Consider the following 23021-nt stretch of genomic DNA (forward strand, 5'->3'; position numbering starts at 1 on the left):
TGAGTCCATAGATGGTAGTCTTGGCAGAAGCATTGTGTGCAGGATAGGCAAACCCACATTCAGAATGTCTATTCCAGTGAGGACAAACTTCACAGATACACTCAGGATCAATACTTTTCATCCTTCAATCCAATCAAGTTGACACTTGGTATTAACCATCACAGTTAGTATCATTTACAAAGATAGAAGAGATGGGAAAGCAGATTTAGTGAGCAAAATCCAATTCGCTTGAGACAACTTTAAGATGCCTATTATAAATCCAGGTGGAGGTCAGGCAGTTGACTAAACATTTCATAGAGGGAGCTCAGGACCTGAGATAAAAATTTAGGAGTTGGCATAAGTGGTCTTTAATGACATGGGATTGGAGATTACTGAGAAAGACAATGTGTACAGAAAAGCATCTTAATGAAGTATCTTAATCTATTTAGGCTATAACAAAAATAGCATACACTTGGTGACTTAAGCAACACACATTTATTTCTCACAGTTCTTGGGGCTGGGAAGTCCAAAATCAAGGCACTGCCAGATCCAGTGTCTGGCATAGGCTGCTTCCTGGTTCATAGATGGCTATCTTTTCACTGTGTTCTCACGTGGGAGGAGGGAGCTAGAAAATTAACTGGGATCTCGTTTAAGGACCCTCATTCCATTCATGAGGGCTCTGCTCTTAACTGAATTACCTCCCTGAGGCCACACCTCCCAACACCATCACAGTGGGGATTAGGGCATCAACATAATGAACTTTGGGGGGGATACAAACATTCAGTCCATAACATAAACGAGCTCAGGTTAGCTACCACCATCCAGAGATGCCACACTTTTCTAAAAGTATGACCCTTCTCTACTGAAAGATCTTCAATGACTATGTTTCCTACAACTCCTTATTCTGACTAACTCTGACCCACATATCTCATTTGATTTTCTATTATCCCCCTTCTTGCAATCTTAGGTGAGATTTTCTGCTTTTATAACTTTTTGAAATGCTATTTGATTCTCCAGGAATGGTCTTCCTATTTTTGTAAGTCTAAATCCAATCTCACCAAGCCTTTAAGTCTCTGCACAAATGTTTCCTTCACCTCGAAGATTTTTCTGATGGTTTCCAGTTATGAAAGAATTATTCTGTTCCCTAACTCCCTAGCATTTTATCTCTATCCCTCCTAGACGTGTAAACTCATTAAAGGCAGGCTCCACATCTGATTCATCTTTTGATCCCACCTTGATAATGCTTATAGCCAATGCAAAAAATATGTATATAACTTGAAAAAATTTACTTGAATGTATAATATGGCTTAGCTTTGCTTTAATTATAGGTCTCATGCATGAAAAAATTTCAATATTCCTCAAATGATTCTGTTGTAAAAAAAAATCCTTATCACATAAATTAAGATACCACTGAATAAATCTCTTCACATTCTTACATTTTGTTTTTTAAATATATTTTTCAACTCAATTTCTTGGGACTTTTTTTAACTTTTATTTTAGGTTCAGGGGTATACATGTACAGGTTTGTTACATAGGTAAACTCATGTCATGAGGATTTGATATACAGATTATTTCATCAGCTAGGTATTAAACTTAGTACTTGATAGTTATTTTTTCTGATCCTTTCCCTCCTCCCAGCCTTCACCTTCAAGTAGGCACCACTGTCTTGTTCTCCTTTTTGTGGCCATGTGTCCTCATCATTTAACTCCCACTTATAAGTGCAAACATGTTCTATTTGGTTTTCTGTTCCTGCATTAGTTCGCTAAGGATAATAACCTCCAGCTCCATCCATGTTCCTGCAAAGGACATGATCTTGTTTTTTTTTATGGCACCATAGTATTCTATGGTGTATATGTACCTCATTTTCTTGATCTAATCTGCCACTGATGGGCATTTAAGTTCATACTATGTCCTTGCTATTGTGAATAGTGCTGCAATGAACATACATGTGCATGTGTCTTTATGGTAGAATGATTGATACTTTTTTGAGTATATACCCAGTAATGGGATTGCTGGGTCAAATTGCAGTTCTGTTTTAGCTCTTTGAGAAATTGCCACACTGCTTTCCACAATGGTTGAACTAATTTACTCTCCCACCAACAATGTATAAACATTCCCTTTTCTCTGCAACCACACCAGCATGTGTTATTTTTTCACTTTTTGGTAATAGCCATTCTGACTGGTGTGAGATGGTATCTCATTATGGTTTTCATTTGCATTTCTCTAGTGATTAGTGAAGATGAGCTTTTTTCATATGCTTGTTGGCCACATGTATGTCTGCTTTTGAAAAGTGTCTGTTCATGTCCTTTGCCCACTTTTTACTGAGGTTGTTTGTTTTTTGCTTGTAAATTTGTTTGTTTCTTATAGGTGGTAGATAGTAGGCCTTTGTCACATACATAGTTTGCAAATATTTTCTCGCATTCTGTAGGTTGTCCATTTACTCTGTTGATAGTTTTTTTTTCTAAGCAGAAGCTTTTTAGTGTAGTTATATCCCATTTGTCAATTTTTGCTTTTGTTGCAATTACTTTTGGTGTCTTCATCATGAAATCTTTGCCAGTCTCTATGTCCAATATCTTATTTCCTAGGTTATCTTCCAGAGTTTTTATAGTTTTGGGGTTTACATGTAAGTCTTTAATCCTTCTTGATTTTTGTATATGGTGTAAGGAAGGAGTCCAGTTTCAATTTTCTGCATATTTCTAGCCAGTTATCCCAGTACCATTTATTGAATAGGGAGTCCTTTCCCCAATGCTTGTTTTTGTCAGTTTTGTTGAAGATCAGATGGTTGTAGGTGTGTGGCCTTATTTCTGAGCTCTCTATTCTGATCCGTTGGTGTATGTGTTTGTTTTTGTACCAGTTTCATGCTCTTTTGGTTACTGTAGCCCTGTAGTATAGCTTGAAGTCAGGTAACATGATGCCTCCAGCTTTGTTCTTTTTGCTTAGGATTGTCTTGGCTATTCTGCCCCTTTTGTTGGTTCCATATAAATTTTAAAAGAGTTTTTTTCTAGTTCTGTTAATAATGTCATTGGTAGTCTGATAGGAATAGCATTGAATCTGTAAATTGCTTTGGGCAATATGGACATTTTAACAATATTGATTCTTCCTATCCATGAGCATGGAATGATTTTCCATGTGTTTGTGTAATTTCTGATATATTTGAGCAGTGTTTTGTAACTCTTCTTGTAGAGATATTTCACCTCCCTGGTTAGTTGTATTCCTAGGTATTTTACTTATTTATTTATTTATTTATGTATTTTGGAGTTGTCCATGAATGGGATTGCATTCCTGATTTGTCTCCCAGCTTGCCTGTTATTGGTATATAGAAATGCTAGTGATTTTTGTATGTTGATTTTGTATCCTGCAACTTTGCTGAAGTTATTTATCAGCTGAAGGAGGTTTTGGGGTGAGACTATGGGGTTTTCTTGATGCAGAATTATGTCATCTGCAAGCAAGAATAGTTTGACTTCCTCTGTTCCTATTTGGATGCCCTTTATTTCTTTTTCTTGCCTGATTGCCCTAGCCAGGACTTCCAATACTATGTTGAATAGAGTTGGTGAGGGAGGACCCTTGTCTTGTGCTGATTTTCAAGGGAAATCCTTCCAGTTCTTGCCCATTCAGTATGATGTTGGCTGTGGGTTTGTTACAGATGGCTCTTATTATTTTGTAGTATATGTTTCTTCAATACATAGTTTATTGAGAGTTTTTAACATGAAAGTATGTTGAATTGTATCAAAAGTCTTTTCTGCATCTATTGAGATAATCATGTGGATTTTGTCTTTAGTTTTGTTTATGTGATGAATCACATTTATTGATTTGTCTATGTTGAACCAATCAAAGCCTATTTGATTATAATGGATTCTCTTTTTGATGTGTTGCTGGATTTGATTTGCTAGTATTTTGTTGAGGATTTTTGCACCTGTGTTCATCAAGGATATTGGCCTGAAGTTTCCTCTTTTTGTTGTGTCTCTGCCAGGTTTTGGTATCAGGATGATGTTGGCCTCATAGAATGATTTGGGGAGGAGCCCTCCTCAGCGTTTTGAAATAGTTTTAGTAGGAATGGTACTAGCTCTTCTTTGTACACATGGTAGAATTTGGCTGTAAATCTATCTGGTCCCAGCCTTTTTTTTTTTTTTTTTTTTTTTTGGTTGGTAGTTTATTTATTACTGATTAAATTTTGGAGCTAATTATTGGTCTGTTCTGTGAATCAGTTTCTTACTGATTCAGGTTTGAGGGGGTTTATGTGTCCAGGAAATTATCCATTTCTTCTAGATTTTCTAGTTTTTGTGCATAGAGGTGTCCACAGTAGTCTCTGACAGTTATTTGTGTTTCTGTGGGGTCAGTAGTAACATCTCTTTTGTCATTCCTAATTAGGTTTATTTGGATCTTCTCTCTTTTCTCCTTTATTAGTCTAGCTAGCTGTCTATCTTATTAATGTTTTCAAAAAATCAACTTCTGGATTCCTTGATCTTTTGAATGGTTTTTCATGTCTCAGTTTCTTTCCATTCAGTTCTGAATTTGGTTATTTCTTATCTTCTGCTAGCTTTGGGGCTGGTTTGCTCTTACTTCTCTAGTTCTTTTAGTTGTGATGTTAGATTGTTAGTTTAAGATCATTCTAACTTTTTAATGTGGGTGCTTAGTGCTATAAATTTCCCACTTAACACTGCCTTAGCTGTGTCCCAGAGATTCTGGTATGTTGATCTTCGTTCTCATCAGTTTCAAAGAACAACTTGAATTCTGCCTTAATTTCATTATTTACCCAAAAGTCATTGTGGAGTATGTTGTTTAATTGCCATGTAATTATATGGTTCTGAGTTATTTTCTTAGTCTTGATTTCTATTTCTGTTGTGCTATGGTATGAGAGTGTGGTTTGTATGATTTGGGTTTTTATTTTTTGCATTTGCTAAGGATTTTTAAAATATCTGATTGTGTGGTCGATTTTAGAGTATGTGCCATGTGGTGTTGAGAAGAATGTATTTTCTATTATTAGTGAGTGGAGAGTTCTATAGATTTCTGTCAGGTCCATTTGGTCCAGTGTGGAGTTCATGTCCTGAATATCTGTTGATTTTCTGCCTTGATGATCTGTTAATAGTGTCAGTGGGGTGTTGAAGTGTCCCACTATTATTGTGTGGGAGTCTAAGTCTCTTTGTAGGTCTCTAAGAACTTGCTTTATAAATCGGGGTGCTCCTGTGTTGGGTAAATATATATTTAGGTCTTCTTGTTGAATTGAACCCTTTACCATTATGTAATGCCCTTCTTTGTCTTTTTTTTTTTTTTTTTTTGAGATTTGTTGGTTTAAAGTCTGTTTCGTATGAAATCAGGATTGCAACCCCTACTTTTTCCTGGTTTCCATTTGCTTGGCAGCTTTTCTTCCATCCATTTGTTTTGAACCTATGGATGTCATTGCATTTGAGTTGAGTCCCTTGAAGACAGCATACTATTGGGTCTTGCTTCCTTATCCAGCTTGTCACTCTGCACCTTTTAATTGGGGCATTTAGCCTATCTACATTCAAGGTCGGTATTGATATATGTGGATATGATCCGGTCATTGTGTTTTTAACTGGTTATTAGGCAGGCTTGTTTATGTGGTTGCTTTGTAGTGTCACTGGTCTATGTACTTAATTGTGTTTTTGTAGTGGCTGGTAATAGTCTTTCCTTTCCATGTTAGCACTCCCTTCAAGAGCTCTTGTAAAGCAGATCTGGTGGTAATGAATTCTCTCAGCATTTGCTTGCCTGAAATGGATCTCATTTCTCCTTTGCTTAGAAAACTTAATTTAGCTGGATATGAAATTTTTGGTATGTTGATCTGTTATCATTAGTTTCAAAGAACGACTTGATATCTGCCTTAATTTCATTATTTACCCAAAAGTCATGGCTTAGATATTTTTTTCTTTAAGAATGTTGAATATAGGCCCTCAATTTCTTCTGGCTTGCAGGGTTTCTGCTTAAAGGTCTATGGTTAGCCTGATGGGGTTCCCTTTGTAGGTGACCTACCCTTTCTCTGTAGCTGCCTTTAACATTCTTTCTTTCAATTTGACCTTGGAAAGTCTGATGATTATGTATCTTGGGGATGATCTTTTTGTGTAATATCTTGCTGGGGTCCTCTGCATTTCCTGAATTTGAATGTTGGCCTCTCCAGCAAGGATTGGGGAAGCTTTCATGGCTGATGTCCTGAAATATGTTTTTCAATTTGTTTGCTTTCTCCCCATCTCTTTTAGGGATACCAATGATTAGTAGATTTTGCTTCTTCATATAATCTCGTATATCTTAGAGGTTGTGTATCTTCCTTTTTATTCTTTTTTCTTTATTTTTGTCTGACTGTCTTATTACAGAGAGCCAGTCTTCAAGCTCTGAGATACTTTCCTCAGCTTGGTCTATTCTGCTGTTAATATTTGTAATTGCATTGTGAAATTCTTGGAGTGTGTTTTTCAGCTCTATCATGTCAGTTCAGTGTTGTTTTGTTTTGTTTTTTGTTTTCTGTTTTTATACCAGCTATTTTGTCTGTCAGCTCCTGTATCATTTTATTGTATTCTTAATTTCCTTAGATTGCGTTTTGGAATTCTGAATCTCAATGATCTTCATTCTTATGCATAGTCTGAATTCTATTTCTGTTATTTCAGCCATCTCAGCCTTGTTAAGAAACTTGTTGGAGAACTAGTGTGGTCACTTGGAGGACATAAGACACTCTGGCCATTTGAATTGCCAGAGTTCTTGCATTGGTCCTTTCTCATTTCTGCATGTGGGTGTTCCTTTCAGCCTTGTTAAGAACCTTGTTGGAGAACTAGTGTGGTCACTTGGAGGACATAAAACACTCTGGCCTTTTGACTTGCCAGAGTTCTTGCATTGGTCCTTTCTTATTTCTGCATGTGGGTGTTCCTTTAACTGTGGTGTAGATTGAATACAGTCAGTAGACTTCTTTTCTGGGTGTTTTCAAAGGGCCAAGGCTTTGTGCAGGGCCTTTATTAGTGGTTGACTTGTCTTTGTTTTCACAGTGAGATATGTTAGTGGGGTATTTTGGTGTTGAAGTTTTGGGATGTGATCCAGTAGGTGACGCTTAGACTTACTGGTCAGTAGGTAGCCTCTCACTCAGTCACATGGTCCCCTATATTTCCTCTCATTTTTAGCCATGCTCCCTCTCAATTCTCTGAAAGTGTGGGCTCCTCTCCCTCTTGAGTGCTGGCTATAGATCACAGCTTGGCACTCCTAGGCTACCCACCATAACTTTGGGGCAATCTCAGAGTTTATATTCCTTCTCCAACTTGGAGGCAGCAGAGGAAGGGACCTTAGTAGTGGTTGTGGCCATGGGTCTTTTACTTGCCTCCTGGGGCTCCACTCCAGTGAGATGCAGAGCAGCAATTGCTCAGTGCAGTCAGCTCAGGATGGGGGTGCAGGTATCTGTGCTGTGTGCCCAAGCCAGGGGGGCGTTGCCTAGTGGTGAGCAGTGGGGGTGGGTGGGAACCATGGGAAACAGAGTGGCGTGCTCTCCTTGGGTCTACTTCAACTTGATGGAGGTGTGGATGAGACAGGGTGTTTGCTCCTTTGCCAGTGCAAAGGAAGCAAGGGCAGTACCACTACAGAGGCAGTGTCAGAGGGGCTTTCGGTTGCTCCCGGGGGCTCCACCTCTGGGAAACTTGGAGCCTCTGCTATTAGGAGTGTTCAGCCATGGAGGTGGGGTGGCTGCACTGCTGGTGTCAGCTGGGGGCTCCACGTGTTGGGGAGCATGGGGTCAAGGGCTTATAGGGAAGAGAGGCTGACCTCCTCTCTGTATGATCAGTGTGATGTGGTGTAAGCTCAGGTGTAGCCCTCAGGCTCTTTGTTTCTTCCCCAGACTTGGAGCAGCAGGGGCAGAACCACTGCTGGGACAGTGGCAGAGAGGCTATCAGTTGCCTCTGGGAGGCTCTCTCCAGGGAAACTCAGAGCCACTACCAGGGGATATGCATAGCCATGGGTGGGGCAGTTATTCTGTGGTTCTGAGCTGGGACCCCGCCTGGTGAAGAATAGAAGGTGGAGGTTCCCAGGGTAGAGGGACTAGACTCCTCTCCGTATGGTGGTTGCAGTGTGCTGAGAGTGCCAGTATAATGCCTAGACCCTTTGTTCCTTCCCCAGCCCTAGGGCTGTTAGGGTGGTACCATTGCAACTGCAGTGGTAGAAGGGTTGTGGGTCGACTGTGGGACTTCCTCCTCGGCAAGATGCTGAGCTGCCTCTGATTGAAGTGATTGGTGGGGGCAGGGGTGGTTTTGCTGGAGTCCCAGGTGAGGCAGCCAAGCCCAGTGAGGAGAAGTGACAACCGGGACCTGTGTGGAGGAGAGTCTGGCAACTTTTCCATGAGGCGGCTGCTCAGCCCCTGGTCCCCACTGACTCTCCAGAGCCTGGTGACAACAAAGGCGAGCAAAGATGGCAACTCGCCCCTCCTGCTGTGAACCCTGTCCCAGGGAGGTGCAGAGCTGCCACTGGCTTGATAGCCCCAGCAGGTGCTGGCTGGAGACCCAGGCCGGGAGGTCCCACCAAATGAGAAGAAACAAGACCCATATGAAAAACAGTCTGGCCATTTTTCCATAAGGCTGTTGCACTATACTGGAGTCTGCTCCAGTCTCCAGTCAGCTCAGATTTTCCAGTGCCTGAAGGCAACAACACGGAAGGCTGCAAAACAGCAAAGATGGCGGTCTGCTCCCTCCCTCCCAGGGAGGTGTGGAGCTGCTGCTTGCCCAAAAACACTGGCGGGAGATGGCTGGATACCTTAGTCAGAAGGTCCCGCCCAGTGAGGAGAAATGAGATTGGGGACCCACGTAAAAAAGCAATCTGGCCACTTTTCGATAGGGCAGAAGTGCTATGCTGTGAGTCTGCTCCAAACCCCAAGTGCCTTGGACTCTCCAAAGCCCGAAGGCAACAACAGCCAAGACTTCCAAACAGTAAAGATGCCAGCCTGCCCCTCCCACTGGGAGCTCCATCTCAGAGAGGTGCAGAGCTGCTACTGGAAGCTGGCTGGCATCCCAGGCCTATGGGTCTTATCCTGTGAGATGCCATGGAAGTGGGGCCTGCAGACCATTACTACTCAGCCTGCTGGCGTGTACAGGAGTCCCACTTTGCCAGAGCTGCTGTTGCCAGGATGCCTGGGGATCCAAGGCTCTTGGGACTCTGTGTGTGCCTGAGCAGTGTCTCTGCCCAAAGTCCACATAGCTCTGATGTCAGACTGAAGGCCCTGGTGGAGTGGGTGTATGAGGGGATCTCCTGGCCCCAGGGTTGCAAAGATCCATGGAAAATGCATGGGTCCCAGGGGTCTCTCACTCATTCACAATTTCCCTGGGCAGGGGAAGCTCCCTGGCTCCGTGCCACTCCCAGGTGGGCAGTCATCCTGTCTTAGTCCTCTCCATTCTCTGTGGGTTGTTGTTTCCTTGATGAATACATGAATCAAATACACGAATCTGGGTGTTTCAGTCGAAGGTGTAGTATTTACTCGCCCGTTTTATTTCTCTCTGTGAAAAGCAGCACGCACTAGCGGCTTCTAGTCGGCCATTTTCCATGGTGTTCTTGGGATTTTTTTGTTTGTTTGGTTGATTGGTTACTTGCTTGCTTTGGTTTTGGTTTTGAGGTTTTTGTTGTTTTATTTTCCTGACATTATAAAACTTGATTTAAAAAAAATCAGAGCAACAGATTTTGAGAAAAACTATAAGCTCTGTTTTAGTCTTGAGTAGCTAGATATACCTATTATACATCCACATTGTGATGTCAGGAAAGCCGCTGAAATATGTGACTGTAGAGATCAGGAGAGCAGTTTGGGCTAGAGACAGGCAACAATCACCGTAAGCAATTAGATGATACTTAAAGCCATGGGATTGAATGACCTACTCAGTGAGTGCTGATGACAAAGGAAAGAAATTGGATAGAGGAGCAGGATGCTGTTAAGAAAACTAAGAAGGAACAGAAACTTAGAGGAAAATCAGGAGAGTGTGGAATCACAGAAGACAAGGGGATAGAGTTTGATGAAGGAGGGAGCAGCCATCTGGAGTTAATGCTACTGGAAGGATTTGACTACATGCAGGCTGTCTGAGACCTTAACATGAGACATTATAGTTTGAAAGGTGGGCACAGAGGCTGTGGTTGGCAGCTCCTAAAATAGATCCCTACCTCCGTGAACTTGTGTATTTCCCTTCCTTTGGATGTGGACAGACTTATTGATTTGCTTCTAATAAATGGAATATGGCAGAAGTGATTAGATGTCACTTCTATTAAGCTACAAAATGACTATGACTTCTGTCTTAAGCTTTTTCTGCAGGCTTGCTCCATTGCTGAGAGAAGCCAGCTGCCATCATGTAAGCTTGTCTATTCAGAAGCCCATATGTCAAGAAAGAATCTCCCTCCAACAGCCAGCCACAGTCTGAGGCTTGGAGTGGCTCCTCTCCCAGTGAAACTGAGGATGTCTTCTGCCCCAGTTTACAGCTTGATTGTAGCCACAGGCATCCAACTAAGCCAAGCCAATATTGCTGACCCACAGAAACTATAAGCCCTAACTAAGCTGCCAAATTTTAGGGTAATTCTTTACACAGCAATAGGTAACTGACACCTAAGCTGAATTGGAAAGAGTTGAAAAGTGCCTGCAGTGAGCATAGACAACTCAGTCAAGAAGTTTGCTATGGGGGTGAGTAGAGGAATTATGTGGTGAGTAGAGGAATTACATGGTAAGTGTAGAAAGATGAGGATCAGAGCGTTTTCTTTTTCTTCTTCTTTTTTTTTTTTTTCTGAGACAGAGTCTCACTCGTTCACCCAGGCTGGAGTGCAGTGGCACGATTTCAGCTCACTGCAACCTCTGCCTCCCAGGTTCAAGCAATTCTCTTGCCTCGGCCTCCTGAGTAGCTAGGATAACAGGCGCACACCACCACACCAGGCTAATTTTTTGTATTTTTAGTAGAGACAGGGTTTCACCATGCTGGCCAGGCTGGTCTGGAACTCCTGATCTCAAGTGATCCACCCGCCTCGACCTCCCAAAGTGCTGAGATTACAGGCATGAGCCACCGTACCTGGCCTAATAACACCACTTCTCTGCCCACAGTAATATTTAATATCTTCCCAAAATGGTGCCTGGAACACAGTAAGCTTTGTATCATGAGAGAGCACCCCAGAGTTTGATCGGCTCTGGGAAGCTGATGGGTAGGTCTTCCAAGCCTGTAAAACTGTAAAACAGCTGCTGAAAGATAGTGAAACTACCACAGTAATTGTGACTTCTTAGTGGCCAGCGGGTGGTATTCTGGTGCCTTTCCCAACCTTCCCATTCCAAATGACGTAAGTCTGATTTTCCTCATTTTAAAGATGTGACAATGAAGAAAGTAAGGTAAAAGTTTTTCCCATGGCTGATAAGTGGCAGAGTCAGGCTTCAAACCAAGGTATGCCTGATTTCAGAAACCTGAGCAGTAGACTTCAGTGGTTAAGAGTATGTCTCCAAGCATCCAACTGCCCAGGTTAAAATCCTAACTCCACTACTTACTGTAATACCCATGTGACTCTGGGAAAGTCACTTAACCTTCCTTGGTCTCAGTTTGGAAGATAATTACACTACCTATAATATATAGTACCTATAATATAAAGTTAGTACCTATAATCTGGATTGTTACAATGATGAGTAAATATATTGACAGCGTAACCAGTGTCAAAAAAATTTTGACATTGCCCCCTGTATTAGCATGTTCTCGAACTGCTATAAAGAAATACCTGGCCTGTAATCCTAGCATTCTGCGAGGCTGAGGTGGGTGGATCACCTGAGGTCAGGAGTTTGAGAAAGGCCTGGCCAACATGATGAAACTCCCATCTTTACTTAAAAAAAAAAAAATTATCTGGGCGTGGTGCCTCACAACTATAATCCCAGTTTCTTGGAAGGCTGAGGCAGGAGAATCATTTGAACTTGGGAGGTGGGGGCTGCAGTGAGCCGAGATGGCACCACTGCACTCCAGCCTGGGTGACAGAGCAAGACTCCATCAAAAACAACAACAACAACAAAGACAAGACAAGACAAGACCTGAGACTGGGTAATTTATAAAGACGAGAGGTTTAATTGGTTCATGGTTCTGCAGTCTGTACAGAAAGCATGGCAGCAACTGTTTGGTTTTCATCATAGTGGAAGGCAAAGAGAAAGCTGGCACTTCACATGACTGGAGCAGGAGGAAGTGGATAGGGGGGAAAGTGCTACACACTTTTAAATAACCAATTCTCATGAGAACTCGTTCAGTATCATGAGAACAGCACCCAGGGTGATTGTGTTAAACCATTAGAAACCGCCCCTGTGATCCAATCACCTCCAACTAGGCCCCACCTCCAACACTGAGGATTACACTTGAACATGAGATTTGGGTAGGACGCAGATCCAAACCATATCACCTCCCTTATATCTTGACCCACATGAAATCTGACATATTTTGTGAAGCTTTTCCACATAAAACTAACATATTTTATGAAGCTTTTCCTGCTCCCCTGAGCCAGAAAAAAAAAAATCTTTCTCTTTTACATGTTTCCTCTACTGTGTTATAGTTATCATAATGTTTTTGGTATACATACGCATCCTACAACTAGAATAGAAGCTTCTTAAGAAGGATTGTTGGGGTTTTTTTCATTTTACTGTCATTCACACTAGCTAACATAGTACCATGAAATATAGTAAATATTTGATATGATATGCATTTATTGACTTGAATAGTTGGAATAGAATCAGAGGGTACAGTGTAGAAGCCAAAAAATAATAAGATTTATCTTATGTTTTGGTCAGTGACAAAGAAAATGTATGTTTTGGTTCTTTAACTTCTCCCAAGGTGTAGATGATTAAAACTTATCTTAGATGATGGTGACTATCATGAAGTAATGGGCATCATGGGATGGAAGTGAGATAGTACTGGATGGGAACTGTACTAGATAGATCAGAACATCTGTGTTCCAGCCATGACCCTGCTCATGCCCTGATCTCATTAGCTGAGATCTTCAAAGGAGTCACTTAATTTTTTACCAAGTAAAAAGAACTCACAAAATAAATGAACCTAATGTATTTAAATATTTAGGTTTCTCCTTTCCACCTGATCATAGGGAACTGATTGGTAAACTCAGAATTATGGTGTTATGTAAGTAGTTAAGAAATGTGAGCTTTGTACCCATTTATTGATTTATTCAAGAAATTCAGTGCATACAAAACTGCTTTCAAATTTAGGCTGTGGCATTTACTAGCGATTTACTTTCAGCAAGTAACTTAACCTCTCTATGACTCAGTTTCTTCATTGGTAAAAACATGCCTCATGGAGCTGTGCTCAGGAAAATATATGTAAAATATATAGTCTAGTAAGGAATGCATGCTTAAAAATGGGTGGTGGTAATGGGAATTATTGCTGGTTGTATTTGTGTAGTTGTCTTTTTGTTGTTATTATACCATGTGTCAGAAGTCAAAATTTTCCTAGATCAACTCATTTGTTTCAGTTTTATATCACTTAGTCAATTCACTTGTTTGGTAGCGTATATCCTGAGTGTTTAGTGTAGACACAACATAAATGTCTCCCATGATGACTGTCTTAGTCAGTTTGGGCTGCTATAACAAACTACCATACAGTGGTGGCTTACAAACAACAGACATTTCTTACAGTCCTAGAGGCTGGGAAGTCCATGATCAAAGTTCCAAAACATGTGACATCTGGTGAGAGCTCACTCTTTAGTTCACAGATTCCGCCTTCTTGCTGAGTTCTCACTTGGTGGAAGAGGCCAATGAACTCTCTCTGGCCTCTCTGATAGGGTCACTAATTGCATTCATGAGGACTCTGTCTTCATGATCCAACCAAAGGCACCACCTCTTAATACTATTATTGCACTGGGGATTAGATTGCAACATAAGAATTTGGGGGTGGAGGACAAATATTCAGACTACAGCAATGAGATAAGTAAGGGCTCAGTTAACAATGTACATACCCGGCAACTGGGTCTCTGAACCTAATAAATATCTAATAACATGAAGTGAGTGATAGATGAAAAGTAAGTGAAAGGTTTAAAATGTAGTCCCTATTAATTCTTAAATTCCTAAATTCAAAGGCAGGTTGACCAGTTGCTTCCATAAGCTTCAAGTTAATGGCCTATGTTATAATAATTTGCCCAAACTTCACTAGCACTTTCATGTCTTCATGATGCTTCTAATTCAGCCTACCCTCATCCTCAATCAAGAATTTCTCAAGTCTTACCATGGGCTTACAGAAACATTGAAGCATAGAACTCCATTCAGACAAGTTAAATAAAAAGCCACCTGGGAATGCATAGAAACATAATTTAGGTGGTAATATTTGGTTCAATAATCAACTCCTGTAATTAATTTATCTCTGGTAGATAATTTGTGAAAATTACATATGGCAGGATAATCTTGTTTTATATTTTTCTTTTGAGAAATTAGATAAGTTATTTGTATTCTTTTTAATCATTTAAAGTAATTACAAATTAAATGAAAAGATTCATAAGGACATATATAATCTTCAAACAAGCATATTTAAGAGCAACTATTTTGATCAGGGAATATTTTTTATACTACTGAATATTGTTAGCTTCAAAATGCTACCATGAAAGGAAATGCTCTTCTTTTCCTGTATTCCAAATACAGCAAAGATAAAGATATGTAGTGGCTGTGCCAATTATAACAGAATACTACAAATACATGCATAATTTGAAAACATATTGGAGCTAGCAAGATAATTTCCAGAATAAGTGTCTGGTAGTCCACTTCTCTGAGCATTGCTAAAATGCTTTATGGAGATAGAGTATTATTTTCTTCTTTGATATTGCCTCTCCCTAGAACAACTCACAGACTAATATTAAACAGTTATGAAAATTCCAACTCAAATATAGGAAGTCATGTTTTACATTAGACTAGGAACATAACCACTTCTCTTTTCTCCATACAGGAATTTAGGCACTTAGCTTCTATTGTATTTGTGTTAATGAGAGTTATGCATGTAAATTTCCTCAATTGAAATAGGATTATGCCCTTTGCACATTGATAGTGACAGAGTTTGTCTGTGTGGAAGATGTAATGCTACTTTCTTTCTTTAACTCGTGAGGGGTGAATGTGTCTCTTTGCGGAAGACCTTATACTCTGGTGGTTTGTGGAACCTCTCCATCTAATAGTTTCTCTGTCTCTTAAGCGGAAATCTGTCTCAGGAAATTAAGGGGAGAGAGGAGAGTAGACAGTCGTGGAAGATAAGCTATTGGGAAGCACAGTAAACAATGGAGTGAAATGTAGCTCCAAAGAGAGGGATCATTTAAGGCTATTAGATGACAAATCCACTTCAATGCAGTTATTATACCTGTAAATATAGAAAAATGATAATGTTGACAACTCTTCATCATACAATCTGTGTCATTAATAAATGATGAAGGATAGAAAGAGTAAAAGAAATAAAGCCAACATTCTGTGCATAACAATATCACAGAAGCACTTGTAACAACTAGCTAAGCTAAAAACAAAGGCATAACTCGGTACCACTAATGAGGAATGACTGAGATAAAAAGACAAAATTCAAAAGCATGTGTGTGTAAAATAACATGAGTAATATAGGTTTCATTGTTTAAAACAAATATATAATTTTGCCTTACATATCAGAAAATAATATGTAATAATTGCCCGTGTAATTTTGTTTAATATTGGTTTTCAGGGAAAAGATAGCTGTCTGCATTCATGTAGGGCAAATGAAACTATTTGTAGAGTGGTTGCCCACTTCATACTCCTTAAATGCCAAAGATATTAAAAATCTCCAGAGGGTCTTTTCATTTCCTCCTGGAAAATTATATACAATTACTGTATCTCTGAGTGTCCTCTAAGGTGGGGCAACAACAAGAGTTATAAGTCCAACTTAATTTAAGTAAGAACAAAGATCTAAAAGAAGTTTGGAGAGCATTATGTCCCTGTGATTTGGAGACCTGTACACATTACCCTGGGTTCATGGAGCTCTCAAAGTCTGACCATTTCAAAGAATAGATTGGGTTGGCTTCCAAGAGCTGTGTAATTATAATGGGTAGTAGAGGTTGCTGGTGGTCGGTCTCCCATTACACATTCTCTCCTTCTCCCTTAGTGTTAGAACTCCTGATTCTAGCTGGGCACAAGGCTGCTAAATAAAGATTACAAATTCTTTTGAAGCTAGTAAGTAGGCATGTAACTAAGTTCCAGCGATGTAATGTAACTAGAAGTGGCTGATTTCTAGGAAGTTCCTTAAAGGAAGGGGACATTCACCTGTTTATTCCTTCTTCTTGCCAGCTGAATGCATATGTAAAGGCTGAAATTCCTAACAGTGGCAGAGTGGCAAGATGGGAAATTCCTGGAGCTACCCTAAGGACTCTAGCTTGAGTATCTCTGGATTTTAGGTATATAAGAGAAACAAACTTCTCTCTGGTTTATCACTATTATTTTGAGTTTTCTGTTGCTTATAGAAAAGCTTAATTTTATATGCTATGCAGTTCTAAAAAGCAGAAAAGTAAGCCATTATCTCTTGATCTAAAGGTTGCTCCAAAAAGTGAATTGCTAACCCTAACTAATGCCTAATTGAATGCCTTAAACTCATACAATCTTTTCAAGTTACACACAGTAGAAATGGAATCATTGGTGATAGATCGATTATCAAATAGAAAACTAAGGCTGGAATTTGCTGTTGTAATAGGGCTACCAATGTTGTTAAATCAAATTTGTGCATAGTTGGAGGAAGAAAATGTCAGAAGCTATATCTGAAGACACCTTAGAACTCTATCAGGCCAGACACCTATAAATATTATTTTTGAATACATTGGGTCTCCTACCATCAATTATGAGGCAGGCCCTCTTGGCCTGAAGTGACCCTGGGTACTGGGATTGAAACTCTTCAACAAAGACGGAAAAAACAAGTGCTGCTGCCATTTTCCAAGGAAAGTATCGCTTTATTCTTTCCCTACTGTTGGAGGACTGTAGCAGTTGTTTCTCTGGAAGTAAGAAATTGGATAACCAGACCAATGGTATTCTCCAATCCATCTTATCAGAGCAGAGCTCTTAAATTCACATCTCCTAATTACTAGCCTGGTATTTTTTGTCCTAAACCAGAGACAGACAAACTAAAGCCCTTGGACCAAATACTGTTTTTGTAAATAAACTTTTACTGAAATGCAGCCACAGCCATGCCCTTTATAAAAAATGTTTGCTTTTGTAAAAAATGTTTGCTGCTCTCTCCCTCTCTATGCTATACTATTTTAGGTAAGAAATGTTAATATTCTTAAAACTTCATTTTAAACTTTCAAGTCCTTTCTACTTCAAGATAACTCCCCAGATCTGTCTTCTCTAGGGTGAGAGTGCATGCTTTACTAGGGCATAGTGGAACTTTCTTATTAAATCCAATTAGTGAGTTGTTATGCATCAACCCCAAACAAGCAAGACTTTCCTGAAAGTACAATATAAAGGCCTGATATGGTTTGGCTGTGTCCCTACCCAAATTTCGTCTTGAATTCTAGTTCCCAAAATCCCCATGTGTTGTATTTTTTTTCTCTGAATTGTGTGCCATCTTCCTTTTACCATATATTTACAGTAATTAAATTTTCTTATCATTCCTTTTATTTCTGCATGTCTTTTACATTCTTAAATGCCTGAGCATTTTTTTTCCTTAATGTGGTCTCAACAACTGTATTCCCATACTCTCTTATAGAACCACATTTGATAATATGGGATCTATTTGTGATTAGTATTCTAAAAGCTAGAATAAAAAGGTAAGTCACATGATTAGATATATTCAGAAACATTCATTAGGTCATTACAGTACTTACATTTTAGTGCTTCTTGTGGTTGCAACTGCACATCTTCCTTACAATTTCACTTCTTTGTCTTTACCTGAGTGGCAGATAATGTTTTTTGCATGTCTTCTTCAGTTGGGTACCAGCTGCATTGTCTCAATGGCTTTCAAAAGGAAGACTAATGGACCTAATCCATAAATACTGACTAGAAGCCAGAGTAAAGGCAAGAGGCTCTGTTTATTGGCCATTAGTCATCAATAAATGATGGCAGTGTTAAACAATAAACACAGAGCTCTGAGAATATCATTAACATTACTTACAAAATAAATGTTTCTGTGATATATTGGGTTTTGGTAGTCAAATCCTCAGAGGGCTCTAGGACTGGGTTTGTCATCTGCTGCATTTTAAACTGAAATATCTTTTTCAAAAGTTCTTTCTGGTTCTTTGCTTTGATGGATTTATAAGAAGACTGGTATTTCCTCAAGGAAAATCTTCCTTTCCTCTGGATGTGTGTCATGTGTCATTGGGTTAACTTGAAGAAGAGCTGGGAATATCTGACAAATATTTTGGTCTTTTCACAACTTGGGTCTCTATACATGTATAAGTATGTGAAAACCCATCAACTATCTGACCCAAGAAAGCAAAGTATAAATCTTGAGACCTTAACAATAACTAACCCCAAAACAAGATCAATCTGTTTTTGCATTGCTTTCTAAAAGAACATAGAGAAAAGCAATTAGAAAGTACTTTATATCTGTTTCCCTCTATTTTTCCTAAAATAATATGCCTCCTCACTTAGTACCATATTGCAAACAGCTGGAGTCTATAACATATCACATGTTATTCCCACTTGTTGAATATCCTAAAAGCAGTAAAGAGAGAAAGAATAAACATGTTTTAAATGATTCGATTTTCATGCTTCATGACTTTCTCATGATCACTTTAGTCATCTACCTAAAGATTTATTTTGAAGGCTAAGTTGTGATTACAGATGAATGCACTTCTAAAACCAATATGAAATACCTTCCTTAAAACACTAAAAATGCAAGAGAGAGTGAAAACATGGAGGATTTAAACTCCACATCTACCATTTGAGTACATTACCTAACCACAGTTAAAGGTTCCTTTCTTTGTTGATAGAATAGAATAGCCAAGAGCATGGGTGGCAAACCTGGAAAATGCATATTCTCAAAAATCATAGGGAAGACATGATCTTGTTGTTACTTTGAAGAAGTGCATAAAAATCTCATGCTATCTCATTGAGAGGCAAGTGACCCTTCTTCTCGCTGGTAAAACATGTCATGGTTAATAATACCTGCTTCATAAGATGGTTGTGAAGGTTAAATATAGATAAATCACCTAGAGGTAGAGTTAATGGTAATAAATGTTCTTCTTCTGTTCCCCCTGCAGTTTGTCCTCCTTCCTGTTCTCAAAGTGAAGAAAAGTCAAGTGATCCTAAACATCACTATTTGTGGAATAGACTCAGGAAGAGAATAGGATGAAAGTCTCCTACATTTTAATGATAAACACAAAATGGTGGCAAGATATCTAATGTCTTTCCTGAATCTTTGCACACAAACATGACATAATTTTTCTCATTCTAAAAACATAGAAGTAGAAACACCAAAATGTGAACAACCTCTCTGAAGTTACCAAAGAACAAATCCAAAAAGAATATCAAAGTCTCCAAACTTAAAGTTTAAAATTCTAAAAACAAGCATATTATATCTGAGATATTACTTGGTGTTTGTATGTATATCATCAACCAGTAGTGAAATTACTGATTAGTTATTTTTAGGTTGTATTATTTGTCCGTGAATGTTTTAGTAGATAACCAGTTATATGTTTATATCATTATATGTTTATTAGACATCCCATTATATGTTTATGTGTTAACTCATACAGAGGGCCTAAGGAGAACTCCACAGTAGAGAACAAAGAACAAGGTTAAAAGTGGGCAAGTACACATGTAGTGGCCACGGCTGTGATTGTTTGAGAAGCTACTTTGTTTCAGAGGTATTAGGCATCGTCCTTTGCCTTCTACTGAAATTCATATTTTTCCTTTGCTGAGTCTTTGTGGCTTTATTCTATGCTACTCCAGAGCCAAGTCTCACTTGCGCAGTTGTCTGGGAAATCTACCAGGGCTAAACTCCCCAAGACTCAGTTCTTCCTATTGCATTTGCTGGCTTGGTCCTCCGTCAACTCATAGAGGCTTCACTGATCATTCCCCTCTGTACCCAGGATGCTAAATTAGCATGTGATCTCTGGTAGACCTAGGTCCTATTTTGCTTGATAGGGTCTAAAACAGATCAGTGCTCTGTGATAATTTTAGAACATCTCTCAATATACTGTAAGCGGGTAACATATGGTGTTTGCATACACATAGCTCCAAACATGTTCCAGGAGCGTGGCTTTATTCCCAGACCATGGCCACCTGAGGGATAAGAGTTCTGCTCCCGTCTCCAGGTTGAAGGTTTCCCAGAGAATCACTTTGATCTGGTTTCACACTAACCCCATGGGATGGCTCTAATGTGCCACTAAGGGACTACAGTCAATCACAGGAGCAGGCTCGGATCCTGTTGTAGTTCAGGATCCTCCAGATGTCCCTATCTTAGCTTTCTCCAGATAGACTGCAATGCCCTTGGAGGGTCAAAGACTGAACCAGCCTTTCAGATTTCCCTGGATCACAAACAACACAAGCCCTAGCCTTTGTCTTTAGATGCTTTTAAATATCAGAGCAGGATGGGTGAATGGTACTATGCAATGATCCACGCTAACATTTAGCCTTATTTGCAATAAGGACCCAGATATGCCATCAGCCTGCTGCTACCTAGCAAAGTGCACTTCAATTTCAAGCTGATGTGTTTACTTTCCAGAGTTGAAATTGTCAGCAATTTTTACTTGAAATAGGAGTTGCAGTCACTGGCCTTTTAGAATACTTCATATTTACAAAGGTTCATTTTACAAGAACATCCTAAAGTGCTATATGAATATCATTTCATTTATCCTCATCACATCTCTGTGAGGGAAAGTAACCCATATTACCCTCCCCCATCATCACCAGACCCTGTGTTCAAATGAAAACACACACACAAAGTCCCAACACAGAGGGTTTCTAGAGGACCAGAACAGGACTGATACTGAGCCCAATAATTGTGTGTTGTATATGAAGGTTCAGGCACTGGCAAAGGACTTGGGGGAAATAATTCTATCACACCAAGAGAACACTTTCTTAAGGGCAGAAGAATGGGGACATGGGAAGAGAAGGCCCCTAAATCAGCCCATTGTATTGAAGACCCTTGTTCTCTGCCTTCTTTCTCCTGTTATCAGTTATTACCATCACTCAGAAAGGAGGTGGAAGGGAGGCATGGAGCAAACTGATGAGCCCATAAATTGTTGAGCCTGTTACTTGCTTTTGAAATATTCACCTGTGTTCTAGATCAGAAACCAATGGATTTTTATTCCATAACACTTTCAAATGATTAGGATAATCCATTAAGCATAGCCTAAGAAACTTTATTTCCTAAGATTAAATCAATTTGATTCAACTATTTGTTTAGTAGAAGCTTTGATAATAATAATGGCAAAAGGAATTGGGGAGGAATGGTGATGAGAGAAATGTATCTTTTTCTCTCATCAAGAGGTAAGGAAATGAGTGTTTACTGAGTAAGTATGGTATACCAAGAGCTTTTCTAGATGACATTGTCTTTAGATGCTTTTAAATATCAGAGCAGAATGGGCAAATGAACTATGCAGCGATCCATGCTAACATTTAGTCTTATTTGCAATAAGGACCCAGATATGCTGTCAGCCTGTTGCTACCTGGCAAAGTGCACTTCAATTTCAAGCCGATGTGTTTACTTTTCAGGGTTGAAATTGTTGTCAGCAATCTGTGACAATTCATTTAACATTGAGTTTTAGGAATTGTGGTTCTTATGTCACAGGCATTTGAACCACAGTGACTCCATCTTGAATAGTGGATCGGTAAAATGAGGCTGAGACCTACTGGGCTGCATTCCTAGGAGGTTAGGCATTCTTTGTCACAGGATGAGATAGGAGGTTGGTAGGACTGGTATCATAAGATACAGGTCATAAAGACCCTGCTGATAAAACAGGATGTGGTAAAGAAGCTGACCAAAACCTACTAAAACCGACATGGTGACGAAAGTGACCTCTGATCATTCTCACTGATCATTATATGCTAATTATAATTCATTATTATAATTATATGTTTATATATATTATGTACTATATTATATAATTCATTAGCATGCTAAAAGACACTCCCATTAGCACCATGACAGTTTACAAATGCCATGGCAACATCTAGAAGTTACCCTGTATGGTCTAAAAAAGGGAGGAATCCTCAGTTCTGGGAATTGCCCACCTCTTTCCCTCATGAATAATCCACCCCTTGGTTAGCATATGATCAAGAAATAACCATAAAATTAGCCAATCAGCAGCCCTCGGGGCTGCTCTCTTTATGGAGTAGTTGTTCTTTTGTTTCTTCTCTAATAAACTTGCTTTCTTTTTACTCTGTGGACTCACCCTGAATTCTTTCTTGTGTGAGATCTCTTGGGGTCTGGGTAGGGACCCCTTTCTAGTAACACTTATGCTCCTTCTCAAGAAACCAAGACTCAGAAAAAATAAACAACTTATAAGGTCACACAGTTAGTAAACTCCAGAGTCTGGACTCTACCCAGATCTTTCTAATTCCTAAACTCCAGCTAAGAGTTGCTTTGGGGTTGTTCTCATATGCTAATGTGAAGCTACTCAAGAACACATTCTCTTACCAAGAGGCAATTGTTACAACTAGATAGGAGAAATGAGTTCTGGTGTTCTGTGCATTGCAGGGCGAATAGGGTTAACTATAATTTATTGTGTATTTTTTAAAAGCTAGAAGAGAGGATTTTTATGTTCGCAGCACAAAGAAATGATAAATGTTTGTGGGGATAGTATACTAATTACCCTGATTTGATAATTACACATTGTATACATATACCAAATATCACTCTGTATCTCATAAATATGTACAATTATTACATGTCAACTAAAAATAAAAGGAGAAAAAAAGTCAATTGTCTTTGTTCCCAAACCAATTTGTGTCTTTTGCCCTTGTTATTTGGATAACATTATTTAGTTAAGTGTTGAACAGACTAATGAAATATAAATATAGAAGGCGAGTGCAGTGGCTCATGCCTGTAATCCCAACACTTTGGGAGGCCAAGGCAAGAGGATCACTTGATCCCAGGTGTGTGAGACCAGCCTGGGCAACATGGTGAAACCACGTCTCTACAAAA

The 23021-nt window shown here is 39.4% G+C and overlaps 1 long non-coding RNA gene across 1 annotated transcript; it reads left to right on the plus strand.

Moving 5' to 3' along the window:
* The first annotated feature begins 9636 nt into the window (after nt 1-9636).
* LOC129059097 (uncharacterized) lies at nt 9637-22781 on the plus strand. Its single transcript, XR_008524798.1, has 3 exons — nt 9637-10609; nt 16229-16335; nt 19132-22781. It is a non-coding gene; the product is annotated as an uncharacterized LOC129059097 (long non-coding RNA).
* Nucleotides 22782-23021: the final 240 nt, after the last annotated feature.

The sequence above is a fragment of the Pongo abelii genome, chromosome 3 (assembly GCF_028885655.2).
Source record: "Pongo abelii isolate AG06213 chromosome 3, NHGRI_mPonAbe1-v2.0_pri, whole genome shotgun sequence".
Classification (NCBI taxonomy): Eukaryota; Metazoa; Chordata; class Mammalia; order Primates; family Hominidae; genus Pongo; species Pongo abelii.